Source organism: Acinonyx jubatus, chromosome F2 (assembly GCF_027475565.1).
Source record: "Acinonyx jubatus isolate Ajub_Pintada_27869175 chromosome F2, VMU_Ajub_asm_v1.0, whole genome shotgun sequence".
Classification (NCBI taxonomy): Eukaryota; Metazoa; Chordata; class Mammalia; order Carnivora; family Felidae; genus Acinonyx; species Acinonyx jubatus.
Genome location: NC_069394.1, coordinates 45,819,531 through 45,839,347, shown reverse-complemented (window position 1 = coordinate 45,839,347; position 19,817 = coordinate 45,819,531). Strand labels below are relative to the sequence as shown.

Genomic DNA, 19,817 nt, shown 5'->3' with positions numbered 1-19,817 from the left:
CCATCACCCAACCTCCCGGCCCTCCCACCCCCCATCAACCCTCAGTTTGTTCTCAGTTTTGTTTTGTTTTGTTTTTTCCAATATATGAAATTTATTGTCAAATTGGTTTCCATACAACACCCAGTGCTCATCAGGATGACAGTTTCTTAATGGATTAAAGAGAAAGTGAGAGAAAGTGAGAGAAAAGATGTCTTGGAGAAAGTGCTCTAAACTGTGAGGAGAGTCATCACCTTTGCCCACAGGAAAATCTTCCATTTGGATGCAATGCTTATATTCTTGGGTTCTTTTCAAATGTTCAAACAGTAAAATGTCCTTTTGTTTTTCTTCTTTGGACTCTACCAGTGTCCGTTTCTGTATCCATGCCCGTTGTGACCGTCCTTTACTTGCTGACCAATGTGGCTTACAATGTCATCTTACATATGCCTTCTTTCCCGAAGCTGTTGCTGTGGTAAGTTTGAAATGATTCACTGCTCCTTGCTTCCATTGAGAATTTTTTCATAAGAGGAAAATATGGGCAATTTGCACCTCTCTGTGCTAGATTGATTGTTGGAAAAAAATGAGGAAAATAATAACATGGGAGCACTGTGAGAATTAAATGAGCTAATACATGCATGTCTTACCACAAAGTGTGGCACAGGAATAAAGGTTCACTTTCTTCTATTGTTGTTGTTGCACTCACTCCAGATCAGGATGAGACACACATTAATGTCACAATTATCCACTAAGGACCACATTATGCATACCAGGCAGCATCAGGAGGGGTGGTTCTGTTTCCCTGTGGAAACTTAGAATGGGCCCACAAAAACAGGCATAGGATTTCCTCATCAAATCTGCTTACAGCCAAGGTAGTCACCAGAGTTGAAATGGGAATTTTTCCAGCCATGTTTACATTACTGTATTGGTGACCTGCATGGTTTTCAAAGGGCCTGAGTTAAATTATGTACTTTCCTGCCCAAAGACTAAGACTGCATTTATAACAAATTCATATGAGGCAATTGGTTGATAAGACTTGTGTGAGGAATTGATTGTGTCCACAATATCCTAATATACAGTCTTGTTTAGCTATTTTTCTTTTCTAACCTTTTATTTCCACCTTTGGAAAAACTCCAGATTATATACCCCTAGATCTGATTCCCAAACTGCCACATTTTTATAAATAGATATTCTAATTTCCTATGAAATCAAGAAAAAAAGAAGGAAGAAAAATATTGGGAGGCTTCACATGAGAGTAGTGTTGGCCTAGTATGAACTTATAATTCAGTGTTAGGTAGTTGAGGGGAACTCAATCTAGAAACATTTTTGCAAATATGTGTGATATAGGTATTATTTATCTTTTACATGTTAATTGACTGACTTACAGTTCATTGATACTTCTCGACGCAAACCATAGGCATCATCAGTCTCTTAATTAGTATTGAGTCCATTTCATTCCAAATTTCTGTATCCTGAGGTTAGTGCTAAAAATAAACTAGATTCCCAATATTGAGTTTTCTTTTCACTAATAACTTTCTTTTCTTATTCCCTCCCTGCCCCCAGACATTTGGTAATAAGGTCCAAGGCCATGTTCAGGGACTAATTCCTATTACAGTGGCCATGGCTTGTATCAGTGAACTGAACTCAATCAGTCATTACAGCATCCAGGTAAGAAAATCAAATGTGCTGTAAGTTATTTGTGTTTTCAAAGCTCAGCTAAGGGAAATCAATCACTGCTTATGTTTAATGTCACTAATGAAAAACAGCCAAGCGTTTTGACCACCTCTTGGTCTTGCTTTTACCATCAACCTATTTCAGGGATTTCAAATGCTAAACTAGAGATTCTGTTTGGTCATGTTTGTCTTTTTCACCAGTCAGTGCATAAATGCGGCCCATTTTAAATAGACTCTAAAAAAGAGTCAATCTTTTCCGGGATGTGGGAAAGCAGGGTTTGCATGAAAAGTGTTTAGTAACATCACATACTGCAAATAGTTGTTTGTCAGGGATAATTGCAAAGCAAAGTACAAATGTGGAAATGTGCTGAGTGCATGAATCCAAAGGGAGAAGAGCCAACTGATGAACACAGCAAAACAGGCTGTGAAAAATCAATGCTAATACACACCCGCTCACCTAGTGTACTTAAAATCAGATCCCTTGGTTGGCCACCTTAGCCCTACAGCTGGCTAGCATCATGATGGGCCATCAGAAAACTGCTCAACAAAGTAATTGTAAAGAGAGGAGAGATTACAGTATAGGTGTGCTGGAAGGAGATTTGGGGAAAATGTTTCTAGTTTGGGATGGGGTGTAGTAAAGACGGAGCAGTTCCCACCACCCTCTGGGTCTCAGCTATTTTTATTGAAATGATAATAACAAATCCGTTTTGCTAATCTTGTTTCATTTGTTTTAACAAACCTGCGAAATTGTTGCTAATGATAGTACCATTATGAGTTGAGTAAACCAGCTCATTCAATGTGACCTAACGGATTTATCCAGGGTCATATCAGTGAACAGCAGAGCTTGGGACTCACATCTTCTGACTCCAGTCCCTACGGCTTTTCCACCTCACCATGCCTCCCCTTGCTATTAATGGCTGAGTTCTGCTTCCATCCAGTGAAAGACAGGATTTGGCTCCCATTTTCATTTTCTCTCGGTTGTGTTATTTAGTGGTTGCACAAAACCTCAGTGGCAGCACTTAGTCCTATCTGCTCTTTTCTCATCCTTTTCCTTACTCGTAATAAGCAACTAAACAAAATGAGAAGTACAAGGGGATTTCCAGTTCTACTATCTGGTTCCTGTGTGGCCTTTGATTTTTCTGGAGTAATCAGAAAAAAAAAAAAAAAAGTACCTCATTATGTGTGCCATCTGAATTTCTTTCTTTTTCTTGCCCTGAATATTTACAATAGAAATGCCAATTGCTATGTTTGCAGAGCATCTAACTGATGGCAGCCAAAGCCTCTCATTCTTCACACCCAGTTTTCAGGCTCCTTTATGTGGGCCCAAAGGAAGGGCACCTTCCCTTTGGTTTAAGCATGATCCCTGTGGAATGATTCACACTGGTCCCTGCTCTTCTCTCCAAAGTAAGTGAATCCAATGTACATCTTACAGAAACTGTTATTGTCAAGAATTCCTCACTTGTCCCACTCATTTTCTATATACATTTACTGGAGAATATTCAGCTCTCCGCCCAGCTATAAAATAAGGAATGCAAGGGCCTATGTCTTGCCGAGTCCCGAGAGAGAACAGCATCTTAAAGCGTCTTATTCTATGAGGGAACTAAGACCCTGGGCCAAAGACTGAGCAGGGGTAAACAAGATGTAGATTCTAAAGATAGGAAGGCTCCCAGGAAGAGTAAGTAATGCTTTCGCTGAGTTGTCATGAATTGGAAATTTCCCTGTAGTCAGGGAAACAGGAAAAAAAGGGATAGTCAAAAAAGAGAGATTATATTGGAGAAGATATTGAACATAAAACGGATAATTTGTACTTAGTTGTTCAGTGTTTCCTATGTGCTAGATACTAGATGTCATCGCCAGATGGGTAAGTGATTGACCTGGGACAAGACATACAGCAGCCAGATGATCTTTTAGCACATCATTCCATTCTCCTATTCGATAACCTCCAAAGGGAGGTTCTCCTTACAAACAAAGTAAAAATCCAAATTCCTTAGCATGACCCACAGTGCCCAATATGATCAGCCCTGAGAATTTCTTCAAGCTCATCTCCTGCCACATCGACTACACTCCAGTCCCTCTGGCTTTCTTTCTATTTTACAGGACAAACCTTTGCTTCTCCTGGGCATTTGCATTTATTGTTTCCTGGCCCCCTTATTCCTCAGCTTTCAGGTCTTAGTTCAAAGGCTTTGAGAAGTCTTTCATTAGCACTCTAAGATAGAAGCCATCTATCCCCAACCCACCACATGACTATCTTTGTCCAATATCCCTATCTTACATATAACCTCATAGTACTGATTAAACCGAAAATGACTATTTGCTTTGTATTATCTGCTTTCTCCAACAATACTGTAAGCTCTGTGGAAACAAAGATCTTAATCTGTCTCTTAGATACTGCTCTGTTCTCAGTATCTAGAGAACTTGGCAATCATCTGTTGGATAAAGGAATGAATCACTGTCATGAGGATGAGTAAGCTGATGAGTGTTCATAATCAGGAGAAATGAGATTATTTTAAAGAGATTTTCTGGGTAGGGTTTTCTAGAGTAGAAAACTTAAAGGCCGAGTTGATAAGAGATAAATAATAATCCATGAGGAACTATGTTATAAAAGGTTCTTAAGAAAGGATCTTAATATAGCAAGCATTACTATATTCATTGTGAATATATTCATTGTGAAATCCTGGAAATATAAACCAATGAACTCAAATATCATACATTCATTACGTTGGTAGAGCATGGTAGCCATGATGAATCTTCTGGTGGAAGACATCTTTCAACTCTCATCATTCCTTCTGCTACTGGTTCTATGCCAGGCTCTCCATTATAGTATTAATGAATGTAAGGAAAACACAGTCTGAAAGACCAAGGCCAATCAGAATGAGCAACATATACACTATCTGGAAATGTCTTAGTACATTTCTTGATAATTTTTTAACTAGTATAACGCATTATTTATATAGTTTCTTTTTAAATTTTTTATTATTTATTTATTTTTTTAAACGTTATTTGCTTTTGAGAAGCAAAGAGAGACAGGCCATCAACAGGGTAGGGGCAGAGAGAGACAGACACAGAATCTAAAGTAGGCTCCAGGCTCTGAGCTGTCAGCACAGAACCCTATGCAGGCCTCGAACCCACAAACCATGAGATCATGACCTGAGCCGAGGTCAGATGCTTAACCGACTGAGTCACCCAGGCGCCCTATTTCTTGTTAAAATTTTTAAATAAAATAACCTATGAGAAGCATAGACAACTTTTGAAGACACCGTTCTTTACTCAACATGGATATAGCTAGGAATTTATTCTAAAGATAAAATTTAACAGAAATGAAAGCATATGTGTGACAATGTCAACTATATCTTTATTTGCAAGAGCAAAAACAAACCAGAGAAAATATCGATCAACTTGGTGGGGAATTATATGAATAATAAAAATAATAGCCATATAAATGATAGAAATACTTACATGACAAAATATTTAAGTGAAAATAACATAATATAAGATAGCATTAGTAGTATGATATGTTGGGTCAAACACAGATTTTTGAATATGACATCCATATTTATACATCCAAATTACATGTAGTTACTTATGACCCATATGACTTGGGTATCTCCATTAACCTTACTAAGCTACTGTTTTCTCATTTATAAACTAAGAAATACCAGGGCACCTGGGTGTCTCAGCGGGTTAAGTGTCTGACTTCAGCTCAGGTCATGATCTCATAGTTCATGGGTTCGAGCTCCATGTTGGGCTCTTTGCTGACAGCTCAGAACCTGAATCCTGCTTCAGAATCTGTGTCTCCCTCTCTCTCTCCCTTCCCCTGCTCATGCTCTGTCTCACTCTGTCTCTCAAAAATGAATAAATGTTAAAAAAAATTTTTTTTAATAAATAAATAAAGAAATACCAATAGAGCAATTCTATTTCACAGGGACAATTTTTTGTTAACTAAAATTCATTTATAAAAATTTTATTGAACTGCCTCATTAAAAATATTCATGTGAAAGCCATGGACTCTGAGAAATTGTGAAATATACATTACATTGTAGACTTAACTTTTATATCTCAACACCAAAATAATTAACAGAACCTGCGACTGTGTTATGGGGTGCTTTGCAAGCCTAACTATTCAAACTTCCTGGTGAATAATACATAAAAATTAAGAACTAAGACTAAGCAATATGAAATAAAGTACTAATAACATAGCAAAGTTATGGCTTTCATTTGTTTTCTTGAATTGTTTTCTCATTTACTGTCATAAGCCATTTTTTCTTCAGAAGAGCATATATTGAAGCCTCATTCAGGTATAATTAAGAGATGTTGAACTGTTAATAGAGATGAAAGAAGGAGATAATAAATCACAAATAAGAGGAAAAGAAAGCAAAAAGAGTGAAAGAACATTGCTAAAGAGCACAGATGCAATGGGTTGGAGCAATAAATCTGGGTATAATTTTCGCAGATGGCTGTGATTCCCAACAGTGGTATAGGATATCTATGAACAGCATTTAATTTTACTTGGTAGTTTCATTTCAATTCAGCAATTCTAAATCTATAAAATTTACAAAAGTTGAGATAATATGGCGTGCTGTGTCTGGCTCATGATTTACACTGAAGGCTGTGACACAAAATACATTACCGCACTTACACTGTCCCTGCGTTTTAGGGGTAAGGCTGTGGCAATATCATATTTAACTACAAAAACTAGCTAGCTTATTGGTTTCTATAACATTAGCAGCACTTGACGAATATTATAAATACCAGCAGCCATTTTTATCACCTCTTTTGTAAGTTTATTGGGAGATTTATACTCTTACCTAAAGATGTTTTTGTTTATAATTGGTATTATGAATTTGAAATATTGCAGTAATATATCCCAAACTATTTCAATCCAGATAAGAGGTTAATATGCTTTTTAAATGTAAGGCACAGATGAAATGATTTTAGCTTCCCATTCTCTTCATGCTTTTCATGACCAAATGAAGTTTGGGCTAAAGATGTCAGTATTAGGGGGTTACCATAGGCAGTCAAGAGTCATGTATTCACGTGACTCAATTTTCCTGGGTTTAGGGTCATCTTAAATGTCCCATCAGTTCTGAATTTGTCACTGTGTTAGCAAAACTAAAATACCTCTTGACCCACTGTTTTTGTTTCTACCATGAGGTGAAGTAGAACAGGGGAGACAATATGGAAGCAGTTGTAGGCACTCTACATGGGGAAAATAGAGCTGGTGCAGCAGAGCAAGTGCTCAAGAGAATAAACTAACTGGTAGTTCCTAGTTTACGTACTCATTTATTTTTGTTTCCTTTTATCCTAGCTAAGACTCTTCTTTCCAGTAGTTTATTGCTTGTGTACCCTCTCTATGAGATACAGTCAACTCCTTAATTGGAATTGGAATTTATCTGGAATTCCTGCATATTTCTTAAGAGTATATTTATCAGCAAAAATGACCTTCAAATTTACAAAGACTATGGTAAAAAAACAAACTCAACTTTGTTTCCACTGCACTCTGTGACTTGCAATGCCAACCATGTAAATGGAATAAAAGCTTGTGTGTGTAAAATACAAGGACTTCCCTCTTTCACCCCACTCCAAAACACACTCACACCTACGTATCTGTGAGCATTTAGCAGTTTCTGGCACAAGCCAGGCACTTAACAAATATTACTCTCCCTTTCCTTTGTATAGAACTGTATACATCACCAAAAATTGGCTTAGCGAATTAATGGCTAAAGCAAAAAGCAGGGAGATAACTCAACTGTTAGAAATGTGAGCTTTGGTATCAAAACTGGTTTTGAATTCTGATTTCACCATGTAGCAGTTCTCTGTCCTTAGGAAAACTACTCAAACTCTGATTCTCAGTTTCTTCAAACACAAAGTAAGGATAATACCACTAGGCCACAGGATGGTTGTTAAAAGTAATAAGCTATTGCATACAAAGCACTTAACACAGTACCTAGCACATAGTATGTTCTCAATTATAAAACCAAAACATTTTAAATTAAAAAAATAGTGCATACTTACTAATCATTACAGAAATGGAAAACAGAATCCCAATGACACATTAGGATGACCACTATATAAAAAAAATAGAAAATAACAAGTTTTGGCAAATATGTAGAACCTAGTAGGGAAGGTTCTCAAAAAACTAAATGTTAGAATGGCCATATGATCCAGCAATCCCACCTGTGGGTATATATCTAAAAGAACTTAAAGCAGGATCCCAAAAAAATATTTATACACCCATGTTCATTGCAGCATTATTCACAATAGCCAAGAGGTGGAAGGAGCCAAATGTCCAGTGATAGATGAATAAAGAAAATGTAGTAAATATAAATAATCAAATACTATTCAGCCTTTAGAAATTAGGAAATTCTATTACATGCCACAACATGGATGAACCTCGAGGACACCACGCTAAGTGAAATAAGCCAGTCACAAATATGAGATGTCTAGGATGCTCAAAATTATGGAAACAGAAAGTAGGAGGGTAGTTGCCAGGGACTGGGGTGGAAGGAGAGTAAAATGAGGAGTTATTCAATGGATATAGGGTGTCAGCTTCGGGAGAGAAGACCTCTAGAGATCTGTTACAATGTAAATATAGTAAAGGTACTATACACTTGAGAATGCTTAAGAATTTTACATCATGTATTTTTGCAATTAATTGTTTTAAAAAATAGGGTCCCTAAAAAAAAAGAGCATGTCTGTAAGGATGTGCTTTCCAGTGCTTCTCCAGTGCCAGAATAGAAAATGGGAAGGAGAAAGGAGAAACATAGTTGAAGAAAGAAAAGAATGACTTTCAGTGCTATATATATGTTTGTGGCGTTCCTTCAGATTAGAGGGAGAGGAAAGGATATGTAACACTAGAAAAGGCTGATCGGAAGCAGCCTTTTCCCCTCAGTTTTGGGAATACTCAAAAGAGGACAGTGGAAATAACCCATCATGAGTAAGCAAGTGTCTGTCAGTGTATTTGTATAAATGCTTTGCCTCAGAATTGGAAATGAGAAGTGTTGTGAGGAAGGACACACAACTTTGAAAAGGAGGGAAGGAAGCAAGCATTGCAGAAAAAGCCTGTAGTGTGGTGTAAGGATGATGAGTGTGAATCTTCTTTCCACCACTTGCTTCTCCTCCCGGGAATGACCTTATTCATTACTAGAAATGGGGATGATCATTTTTTCTAAGAAGTATTGTGAGAGTTAACTCAGGATATTGTGCCTGAAACATTCCTTTTTTTTCTTTTCTTTTCTTTTTTTTTTATCCCATGAAACAATATACATTTTGCTTGTGTTTATTACAGGTAATCAAACTCTGGTTAACAACCAGAACAGGGAGGGGCGCCTGGGTGGCTTAGTAGGTTAAGCATCCTGTTTCATCTCAGGTCAGTTAAGCGTCGGACTTGCGCTCAGGTCATGATCTCACGGCTGGTAGGTTTGAGCCCTGTGTTTGGCTCTGTGCTGACAGCTTAGAGCCTTGAACCTGCTTCGGATTCTTTGTCTTCCTCTTCTCTCTGTCCCTCCCCCCACTCTCACTCTGTCTGTCTGTCTATCTCTCTGTTTAATAAATAAACATTAACAAACAGAACAGGGAAAAGCAATAAGTAATTCCACATGCCTATTCACAGGGCTAATCATTTATTATTTTTATATCTCCTATTAGTCTTGTTTATATATGTCAATACTGATTCAGTAGGGGCGTGTAGGATAATTCTTATATTCAAACTGAAAATGTGACAGCTGGCTCCTGTGCATTGCAAGCTCTTATTGAAACAAGGATGCATGCCTAATTTTAAGACTATACACTAATGATCTTAGGAAGTTCATTAACAGAAAATTACTAAGTAGCATTACAATCATAAAGTAAACAAGTTAACAAAAGTAAAGCTCTACACTAAAGTAGTTATCACTTATTTAGAAGCTCAGTTTCATGTCACAGTGCGCGGGGTATTTTTGCCAATGTTGCCTGAATATAAACAATAATAACATTGTTCCACTGGTTTCCACTTCACTGATCTATTCTTGATTTGTGTCAACTGTGAACCTTTCCACATAGGTACCTCTTTTAACTTGTTCTCAACATATCCTGTTTCTGTGCAAACAGTAGGAAGAGAAAAACTTGCATGTGTATGTGAGAAGAAAGAGAAAGATGAGGAAATAAAAGCTATCAGGAAAAGTAGAAATTTCTATGAAAATCTCCAGCACATTTTTTAAAAAACATTCTAAACAATCTTCCTGAAACATCCAACCTGAGTGTTAGCTGTTATGCAACAAATTCTTTAAGATGAGGAAGTTGAGGGGCACCTGGGTGGCTCAGTCAGTTGTGCATCCAACTTCAGCTTAGGTCATGATCTCATGGTTCATGGGTTCAAGCCCCAGGTCAGGCTCTGTGCTGACAGCTCAGAGCCTGGAGCCTGCTTCGGATTCTATGTCTCCCTCTCTCTTGGCCCTCCCCTGCTCACGCTCTGTCTCTCTCTCTCTCTCAAAAGTAAATAAACTTTAAAAAAAAGATGAGGAACTTGAACATTTAAACAGAAACAAATGACATATGCTTTGTCACATTTCGTTCTCTAAGTAAACTGAAGCTATGTCATGGTCTTCAGTTAGGTTCCACATCAAGGTATTCTGGTTTAGAGGAATGAGCGCTAGAATTAGAGTCTGAATTCTAGGCCTATCTTTGTCCAGTGATGTGACCATGGGCACTTTAACCTTAATTCACTGGTTTTACTCTTCAAAGTTGCCTAAAATTTCTACCATTAAAGATTAGGAAATACTGCATTTTACAAGAATTCATAAGTCTGAATTTATCCTCTAGAAATAAAAAAAAAAGCCTGCTTTGGACTCTCATATGAAGACATCATATGAGATGATGCCTTGGCTTGTCCAAGTGGATCAGGAAGACAGAGAAAGCCCCACTGGGAGGTGTGGAAACAACAGATACAGTTGATTGAGGCTGAGTGTCTCTATGAAAGGAGAAATATGGTGGGTTATCCTGTGTCCTTATGCTCACCTCTTTTACTCCAGGCCATGGCTGACTGAGATCTGGAAGTGACATAGACTAAAGAGAGGTTGTTAAACGATGGCAGGAGAACAGTTGCTCAAAGGTGTCACCAGGAAGCAAGGAGAGAGACATTTCCCTGGTACTTTTCAGTGATGTTCAGGAGTGAGGATTATATCTGAGATTACATTAGAAAAAGAGAAGGTCGGGAGGAGCCAAGATGGTGGAGCAGCATGGAATTGTATTTTTTGCATCTTGCATCCATGAAATACAGCCAGATCAACACTAAACCTTCATGCTCACTTAGAAAACTGATCTGAGGATTAACACAACAATCTGCACAACATGAACCAAAGAACTCAGCAGGTACATGGCATGGAGAGGTGAACTGGGGGAAAGAGAAGCTCTGCAGGGCAGGGAGCTGTTTTTGCTTGTGGACAGAGGATGGAGGGGGAAGTGGTGGGGGGAGAATACAGGAAAAACACCCCCCCAAAAGCAGCTGGAGAGAAAGTGGTAAAGTAGAAACAGGCACAGGGACTGAACTAAAAAGGGAGAAAGGAGAAAGGAAAGGGTTTAAATTCCATTAAGACACTATAAACGGGGGAGCACAGAGTCTGAAACAGCACAGCTCGAACCTGGTGGTGGTCTGGTGAGAAGGGTGAATCCTCAGGAGCAAAGTGAAGTCCGGAGGTCTTTGGGCCACACGGGGAGAGCCAGTTCCCCTGCTGGGAGGACACCTGGTAGAGGCTGTGTGGCTCTCCCACAGGCAAAGGCCCCAGTGGACCCAGGAAAACAACCACATTTGCTGGTGCTGGAACAAGGTCCTAAAGGGTGAAACCTAGTGCCAGATGTGTGTTGTGATTTTCCATAATCCCTGAAACACTGCTGCTACATGATCGCTTGAACTTTTTCTGGGGTTGACTGGAACCCAGCCGCAGTCTCTGGGCATTGGCAGCAGCACAGTCCTGCAAACATTCCTGGGTGCAGCCAGCACCCAGGCATTGCTCGGTGAGACCCTCCGGCAGAGGGGCAGAATGGGTCAAAGCCACAGTCCCTCAGAAGTAAGGGGTCGGGAAAAACAGCCGCATCTGAGATAAAACTCAGGAAGGAGATGCTGCCTGGGGCTGGATCACAGACAGTGTGAAAGCAGGAAGTGGATGGAAGCCAGAGACAAAGGACAGGTGCGTGATTGCTAATTGGGGAAAACAGAACTCCGATACTAGAGACTGGGTAGCTGGGTGACACCATTTTCACCACTCCCACACATGCGCATATGCACATACGAGTGCCACAACAATCCACCCCAGTAAGCTAAGCAGTGCCATCTAGTGGAGAATGGAGCCATTACACTAAGCCCCGCCCAACTGAACCAACTTCGCTCCTCAGGAACACAAGTTTCTGCCTGCTGAGTTTACGGACTATAAAGTACTTCATAGTTTGACTTCTAGGGGAAAACAGTAATTTCAATCATATTTCAGTCTGTTCGCTGGTCCATCTATTCAATTTTCTTTTTTTTCTCTTTTCCGTTTTCTTTTTCTTGAATACAGAAAGAAAATATTTATTTTTATTTTCAACTTTTATTAAAATATTTTAAAAATTCCTTTCAACTATATTTTTTTTACTTTTTTGTAAATTTTTCAAATTCTATTTGACTTCCATAATTTCATTTTATTCTATTTCAGTGTACTTGTACTCATTTTTTCAAATTTTCAAACGGTTTCCTTCCCCCCCCCCGTTTTCTCTAATCTATCAAGCCCCTTTCAACACCCAGACCAAAACACACCTAAGATCTAACATCATTTATTTGATTTGTGTGTGTGTGTATGTTTTTTAAAATTTTTTAATTTTAATTTTTTTAATTTTAATTTTTTAAAATTTTTTTACCTTACTAATTCCTTTTCTTCCTTCAAAATGACAAAACGAGGGGCGCCTGGGTGGCTCAGTCGGTTGAGTGTCCGACTTTGGCCCAGATCATGATCTCACAGTTCATGGGTTTCAGCCCCGCATCGGGAGCCTGCTTCCGATTCTGTGTCTCCCTCTCTCTCTGCCCCTCCCCCACTCACACTCTGTGTCTCTCTCCAAAAATAAATAAACATTAAAAAAAATTTTTTTTAAAAATGACAAAACGAAGGAATTCACCTCGAAAGAAAGAGTAGGAAGAAACAACAGCCAGGGACTTAACCAATACAGATACAAGTAAGATGTCTGAACCAGATTTAGAATCACGATAATAGAACACTAGCTGGAGTCAGAAATAGATTAGAATCCCTCTCTGTAGAGAAAAAAGAAGTAAAAGCTAGGCCGGATGAAATTTAAAAAATGCTATAACTGAGCTGCAATTTCGAATGGATGCCACAGTGGCAAAAATGGATGAGACACAACAGCAAATCAGTGATATAGAGGACAAACTTATGGAGAAAAATGAAGCAGAAAAAAAGAGGGAGACTAAGGCAAAAGAGTACGATTTAAGAATTAGAGAAATCAGTGACTCATTAAAAAGGAACAACATCAGATTCATAGGGGTCCCAGAAGATGAAGAGAGAGCAAAAGGGGTAGAAGTGTTACGTGAACAAATCATAGCAGAAAACTTTCCTAACCTGGGGAAAGACACAGACATCAAAATCCAGGAAGTAGAGAGGACTCCCATAAGAATTCAACAAAAATCGACCATCAACAAGGCATATCATAGTCAAATTCACAAAATACTCAGGCAAGGAGAGAATCATGAAAGCAGCAAGGGAAAAAAAGTCCTTAACCTACAAGGGAAGACAGATCAGGTTTCAGCCGACCTATCCACAGAAACTTGACAGGCCAGGAAGGAGAGGCAGGATATATTCCATGTGCTGAATTAGAAAAGTATGCAGCCAAGAATTCTTTATCCAGCAAGGCTGTCATTCAAAATAGAAGGAGACATTAAAAGTTCCCCAAACAAACAAAAATTAAAGGAGTTCATAACCACTAAGCCAGCTCTGTAAGAAATTTTAAGGGGGACGTTCTGAGGGGAGAAAAGAATACATACATACATACATACATACACACACACACACATACATACATAAGTACTAAAAGCAACAAAGATTAGAAAGGACCAGAGAACACCACCAGAAACTCCAACTCTACAAGCAACATAATGGCAATAAATTTATATCTTTCAGTACTCACTCTAAATGTCAATGGACTAAATGCTCCTATCAAAAGACAAAGGGTAACAGAATGGATAAGAAAACAAGATCCATCTATATGCTGTTTACAAGAGACCCACTTTAGACCTAAAGACACCTTCAGGTTGAAAGTAAGAGGATGGAGAACCATCTATCATGCTAATTGTCGACAAAAGATAGCTGGAGTAGCCATACTTACATCAGACAATCTAGACTTTAAAATAAAGACTGTAACAATGGATGAAGAAGGGCATTATGTCATAATTAAGGGGTTTATCCACCAAGAAGACCTAACAATTGTAAACATTTATGCTCCAAATGTGGAGCAAAAAAATACGTAAATCAATGAATCACAAACATAAACTCATTAATAATAATACCATAATAGTAGGGACTTCCATACCCCCACTTACAACAATGGACAGATCATCTAAGCAGAAGATCAACAAGGAAACAGTGGCTTTGAATGACATGTTGGACCAGATGGACTTCACAGGTATATTCAGAACATTTCAACCTAAAGCAGCAGAATATACATTCTTCTTCAGTGCGCATGAAACATTCTCCAGAATAGACCACATACTGGGACACAAATCAGCCCTCAACAAGTACAAAAAGATCAAGATCATACCGTACATATTTTCAGACCACAACGCTATGAAACTTGAAATCAACCACATGAAAAAATTTAGAAAGGTAACAAATACTTGGAGACTAAAGAACATCCTACTAAAGAATGAATGGGCTAACCAAGAAGCTAAAGAGGAAATTAAAAAGTACACGGACGCCAATGAAAATGAAAACACCACACCCCAAAACCTCTGGGACACAGCAAAGGCGGTCATAAGAGGGAAGTATATAGGAATCTAGGCCTTCCTAAAGAAGGAAGAAAGGTCTCAGATACACAACCTAACCTTACACCTCAAAGAGCTAGAAAAAGAGCATCAAATAAAACCCAAAACCAGCAGAAAACAGGAAATAATAAAGATTAGAGCAGAAATTAATGCTATTGAAACCAAAAACAAAACAAAACAAACAAACAAAAAAAAAAAAAAACAGGAGAACAGATCAATGAAACCAGAAGCTGGTTCTTTGAAAGAATTAACAAAATAGATAAACCACTAGTCAGTTTAATCAAAAAGAAAAAGGAAAGGACCCAAATAAACAAAATCAAGAGTGAAGAGGAGAGATCACAACCAACACAGCAGAAATAAAAACAATAATAAGAGAATATTGTGAGCAATTATACACCAATAAAATGGGTATTCTGGAAGAAATGGACAAATTCCCAGAAATATATAAACTACCAAAACTGAAGCAGGAAGAAATAGAAATTTTTAACAGACTCATAACCAGTAAAAAATTGAATTAGTAATCAAAAATCTCCCAAAAATCAAGAGTCCAGGGCCAGATGGCTCTCCAGGGGAATTCTACCAAACATTTAAGAAGAGTTAGCACCTATTCTCTTGAAGCTATTCCAAAAAATAGAAATGGAAGGAAAACTTCCAAACTCTTTCTATGAAGCCAGCATTACCATGAGTCCAAAACCAGACAAAGACCCCACTAAAAAGGAGAAATATAGACAATTTCTCTGATGAACATGGATGCAAAAATCCTCAACAAGACATTAGCCAACTGGATCCAACAATACATTAAAAAAATTATTCATCACAACCAAGTGGCATTTATACCTGGGATGCAGGGCTGGTTCAATATCTACAAAAAAATCAATATGATTCATCACATCAATAAAAGAAAGGACAAGAACCACACGATCCTCTCAATAGATGCAGAGAAAGCATTTGACAAAATATAGCATCCTTTCTTGATAAAAACCCTCAAGAAAGTAGGGATAGAAGGATCATACCTCCAGATCATAAAAGCCATATATGAAAGACCCAATGCTAATATTATTCTCAATGGGGAAAAACTGAGAGCTTTCTCCATAAGGTCAGAAACAAGACAGGGATATCCACTCTTGCCACTGTTATTCAACATAGCTTGGAGGTCTTAGCCTCAGCAATCAAAGAAATAAACACAAAGAAAGACAACACAAAGAAATAAAAGGCATCCAAATTGGCCAGGAGGAGGTCAGACTTTCACTCTTTGCAGATGACATGATACTCTATATAGAATACCCAAAAGATTCCACCAAAAAACTGCTAGGACTTACTCATGAATTCAGCAAAGTTGCAGGATATAAAATCAATGCACAGAAATCGGTTGCATTCCTATACACCAACAATGAAGCAACAGAAAGAGAAATCAAGGAATTGATCCAATTTACAATTGAACCAAAACCCATAAAACACCTAGGAATAAATCTAACCAAAAAGGTGAAAAATCTATACACTGAAAACTATAGAAAGCTTATGAAAGAAATTGAAGAAGACACACACAAAAAATGGAAAAATATTCCATGCTTCCTGATTGGAAGAACAAATATTGTTAAAATGTCAATACTACCCAAAGCAATCTACATATTCAATTCAATCCCTATCAAAATAACACCAACATTCTTCACAGAGCTAGAACAAACAATCCTAAAATTTGTATGGAACCAGAAAAGACCCTGAGTAGGCAAAGCAATCTTGAAAAAGAAAACCAAAGCAGGAGGCATCACAATCCCGAACTTCAAGCTTTATCACAAGTTGTAATCATCAAGACAGTATGGTACTGGCACAGAAACAGACACTCAGATCAGTGGAAGTGAATAGAGAACCCAGAAATGGACCCACAAACGTATAGCCAACTAATCTTTGACAAAGCAGGAAAGAATATCCAGTGGAATAAAGGCACTCTTTTCAGCAAGTGGTGGTGGGAAAACTGGACAGCAACATGCAGAAAAATGAACCTGGACCACTTTCTTACACTATACACAAAAATAAACTCAAAATGGATGAAAGACCTAAATGTAAGACAGGAAAACATCAGAATCCTCGAGGAGAAAGCAGGCAAAACCTCTTTGATCTTGGCCACAGCAACTTCTTACTTAACACATCTCCAGAGGCAAGGGAAACAAAAGCAAAAATGAACTACTGGGACCTCATCAGAATAAAAAGCTTCTGCACAGCGAAGGAAACAATCAGCAAAACTAAAAGGCAACTGAGAGAATGGGAGAAGATATTTGCAAATGACATATCTGCTAAAGGGTTAGTGTCCAAAATCTATAAAGAACTTATCAAACTCAATACCCAGAAAAACCCACATAACCCAGGGAAGAAATGGGCAAAAGACATGAATAGACACTTCTCCAAACAAGACATCCAGATGGTTAACCAACACATGAAAAAAATGCTCAACATCACTCATCATCAGAGAAATATAAATCAAAACCACAATGAGATACTACCTCACACCTGTCAGAACAGCTAACATTAACAACTCAGGCAACAACAGATGTTGGCAAGGATGCAGAGAAAAAGGATCTCTTTTGCATTATTAGCGGGAATGCAAGCTGGTGCAGCCACTCTGGAAAACAGTACAGAGGTTCCTCAAAAAATTAAAAATCGAACTACCCTGTGACCCGGTAACTGTACTACTAGGTATTTATCCAAGGGATACAGGAGTGTTGTTTCAAAGGCACACATGCAGCCCAATGTTTATAGCAGCACTATCAACAATAACAATAGCCAAAGTATGGAAAGAACCCAAATGTCCATCGATAGATAAATGGATAAAGAAGATGTGGTGTGTGTATATATACACACACACACACACACACACACACACACACACAATGGAGTATTACTCAGCAATCAAAAAGAATGAAATCTTGCCATTTGCAACTACATGGATGGAACTAGAGGATATTATGCTAAGCGAATTTAGTCAGAGAAAGACAGATATCATATGACTTCACTCATATGAGGACTTTAAGACACAGAACAGATGAACACAAAGGAAGGGAAGCAAAAATAATATAAAAACAGGGAGGGGAACAAAACATAAGAGACTCTTAAATATGGAGAAAAAACAGAGGGTTACTGGAGAGGTTGTGGGAAGGGGGATGGGCTAAATGGTAAGGGGCATTAAGGAATCTCCCCCTGAAATCTTTGTACACTATATGCTAACTAACTTGGATGTAAATTTAAAAAATTAAATCAAATTAAAAAGAAAAAAAAGGTCAAATATGGAAGCATGGAAAACATAAAAATTATGTTTTTATTCAAGTAACACGTGCACATTGTGGAAAAGTCAAAAGGTGTAGATAGTCACAAAATAAGCTCGCTACCAATAAGCACAAAAATAAGTACTGTTGACATTTTCCTGCATATCATTCTAGGCTTCTTATGTATAATCTATACATAAATACATGCCTTTTAAAAATAGGCAGAATCAAAAGTGCCATCCAATTTTAGGGTTAGTATAAATTGCATTCTGTTGACAAGAGGTTTTTTTTTTCACCATGTACAGCAGTGCCCTTTAAATTTGGGAACTTCTGTATCATTCAGATGTGTACTTTTGCAGTTGTAAAAAGTATCAGATTCTACTCTCTGGGCTGCCTGTGCTAGACAAGCCTTAAATTGTGATTTAAAAAAATTTTTATTTTAATCTATTTTATTTTGAGAGAGACAGAGAGAGAGAGAGAGAGAGAGCACGAGCAGGGGAGGGGCAAAGAGAGAGAGAGAGAAAGAGAGAGGGAGAATTCCAAGCAGCCTTCATGCTATCAGCACAGATCCCGATGCAGGCCTCAATCCCATGACTGTGAGATCATGACCTGAGCTGAAATCAAGAGTTGGATGCTTAACTGACGGAGTCACCCAAGCGCCCCTTAAATTATGATTTTTAAAATCAAGGTTATGTAATTTCTTGTAAATCGTTGTGAAAGGGTCAAGAACTCAGGACAGCCATTCCTCTAATTTCCATTTAAAATCTATTATTTTCACGTTAGTAGAATTATTAAGTTGTTACCAAGCAAAACTATATTTAAAACAAAATTTTAAACTATGTATAGGTATATGTTCATATGCACCTATGTATGTAACGTATTTAATCCTGGTTAAAAATAAAAGTTTATTTGTATTTAATCCTGGTTAGAGATAAAACTTTAAAATGCTGTGAGTTTTTTCTTAGTGAGGTGTAATTGACATCTAACATTATACTAGTTCAGGTATACAGCACAATGATTCAATATTTGTATACACTGAAATAATAATGAGAAGGATGTATAAATGCTCTCAAAAAAATGGGCTCCCTGTCTTGGCACAAATGTTCTCTTTTCTGTGAGGTTTTACCCATCTTTTTTAATTTTACCAGACCTCCTCTCTTTGCCAAAATAGTAATCTCCTTTACCCTCTTCCCTGCTGTTTCTCTACAGCAAATACCACTGGACAGCATACAACATAATTACTTCCTTGTGTTCGCTGCGTCCCTCTCCTCACTGCAGAGTAAGTCTCTTTCAGTTTTGTCCATTGATGTGTCTCAAGTACCTAGAACAGTGTGTGGCCCGTAATAAATACTCAAAAATATTTGCTGAATTAATGGAAGTGGGAAAGGAAAGGATGTACTACCAGGGATTGATGTAGGTTTTGTGAGACCTCACACTTGTAAAATTGGGGAGGGTTCTCTTTAAGAAAAAAAATTTTTTAATATCTTATTTCCGCAAATTTTACAAAAACATATTATGACTACGTGAACACATCTGTAGCCTGTAAACTTAACTTGAAAGTTAAGTTTATTAGTTCCGTGGTAATAAAAACTAGAATTTTGAGGATTACCCATTTCATGCTTTGGATATTGATAGATTTAGATTTAGAGATTTTTGTCAATGGATAGTAACAATATTGCTCTGTGAAAGAAACAAGTTACAAATGGGGTGTATACTATGACACCATTTGGTACAAAATGAATGGAAGAATATAGAAAGTATATCTGTGGGTGATGGGATTACAGGTGTGATTTCTTCCATTTGCTTGTCAATATTTTCTAAATTAAATAAATGACTATGGATTACTTTCATCATGAGGGAAAAAGTTATTATTTTTCATTATAAAAGCAGATTCAATGATAATTAGAAGGGTGTGTTCTA

At 37.7% G+C, this 19,817-nt stretch overlaps 1 long non-coding RNA gene across 1 annotated transcript; it reads left to right on the top strand.

Moving 5' to 3' along the window:
* Positions 1–343: 343 nt before the first annotated feature.
* LOC106984788 (uncharacterized) lies at positions 344–8,130 on the top strand. Its single transcript, XR_001431780.3, has 4 exons — positions 344–448; positions 1,537–1,641; positions 2,877–3,050; positions 6,952–8,130. It is a non-coding gene; the product is annotated as an uncharacterized LOC106984788 (long non-coding RNA).
* Positions 8,131–19,817: the final 11,687 nt, after the last annotated feature.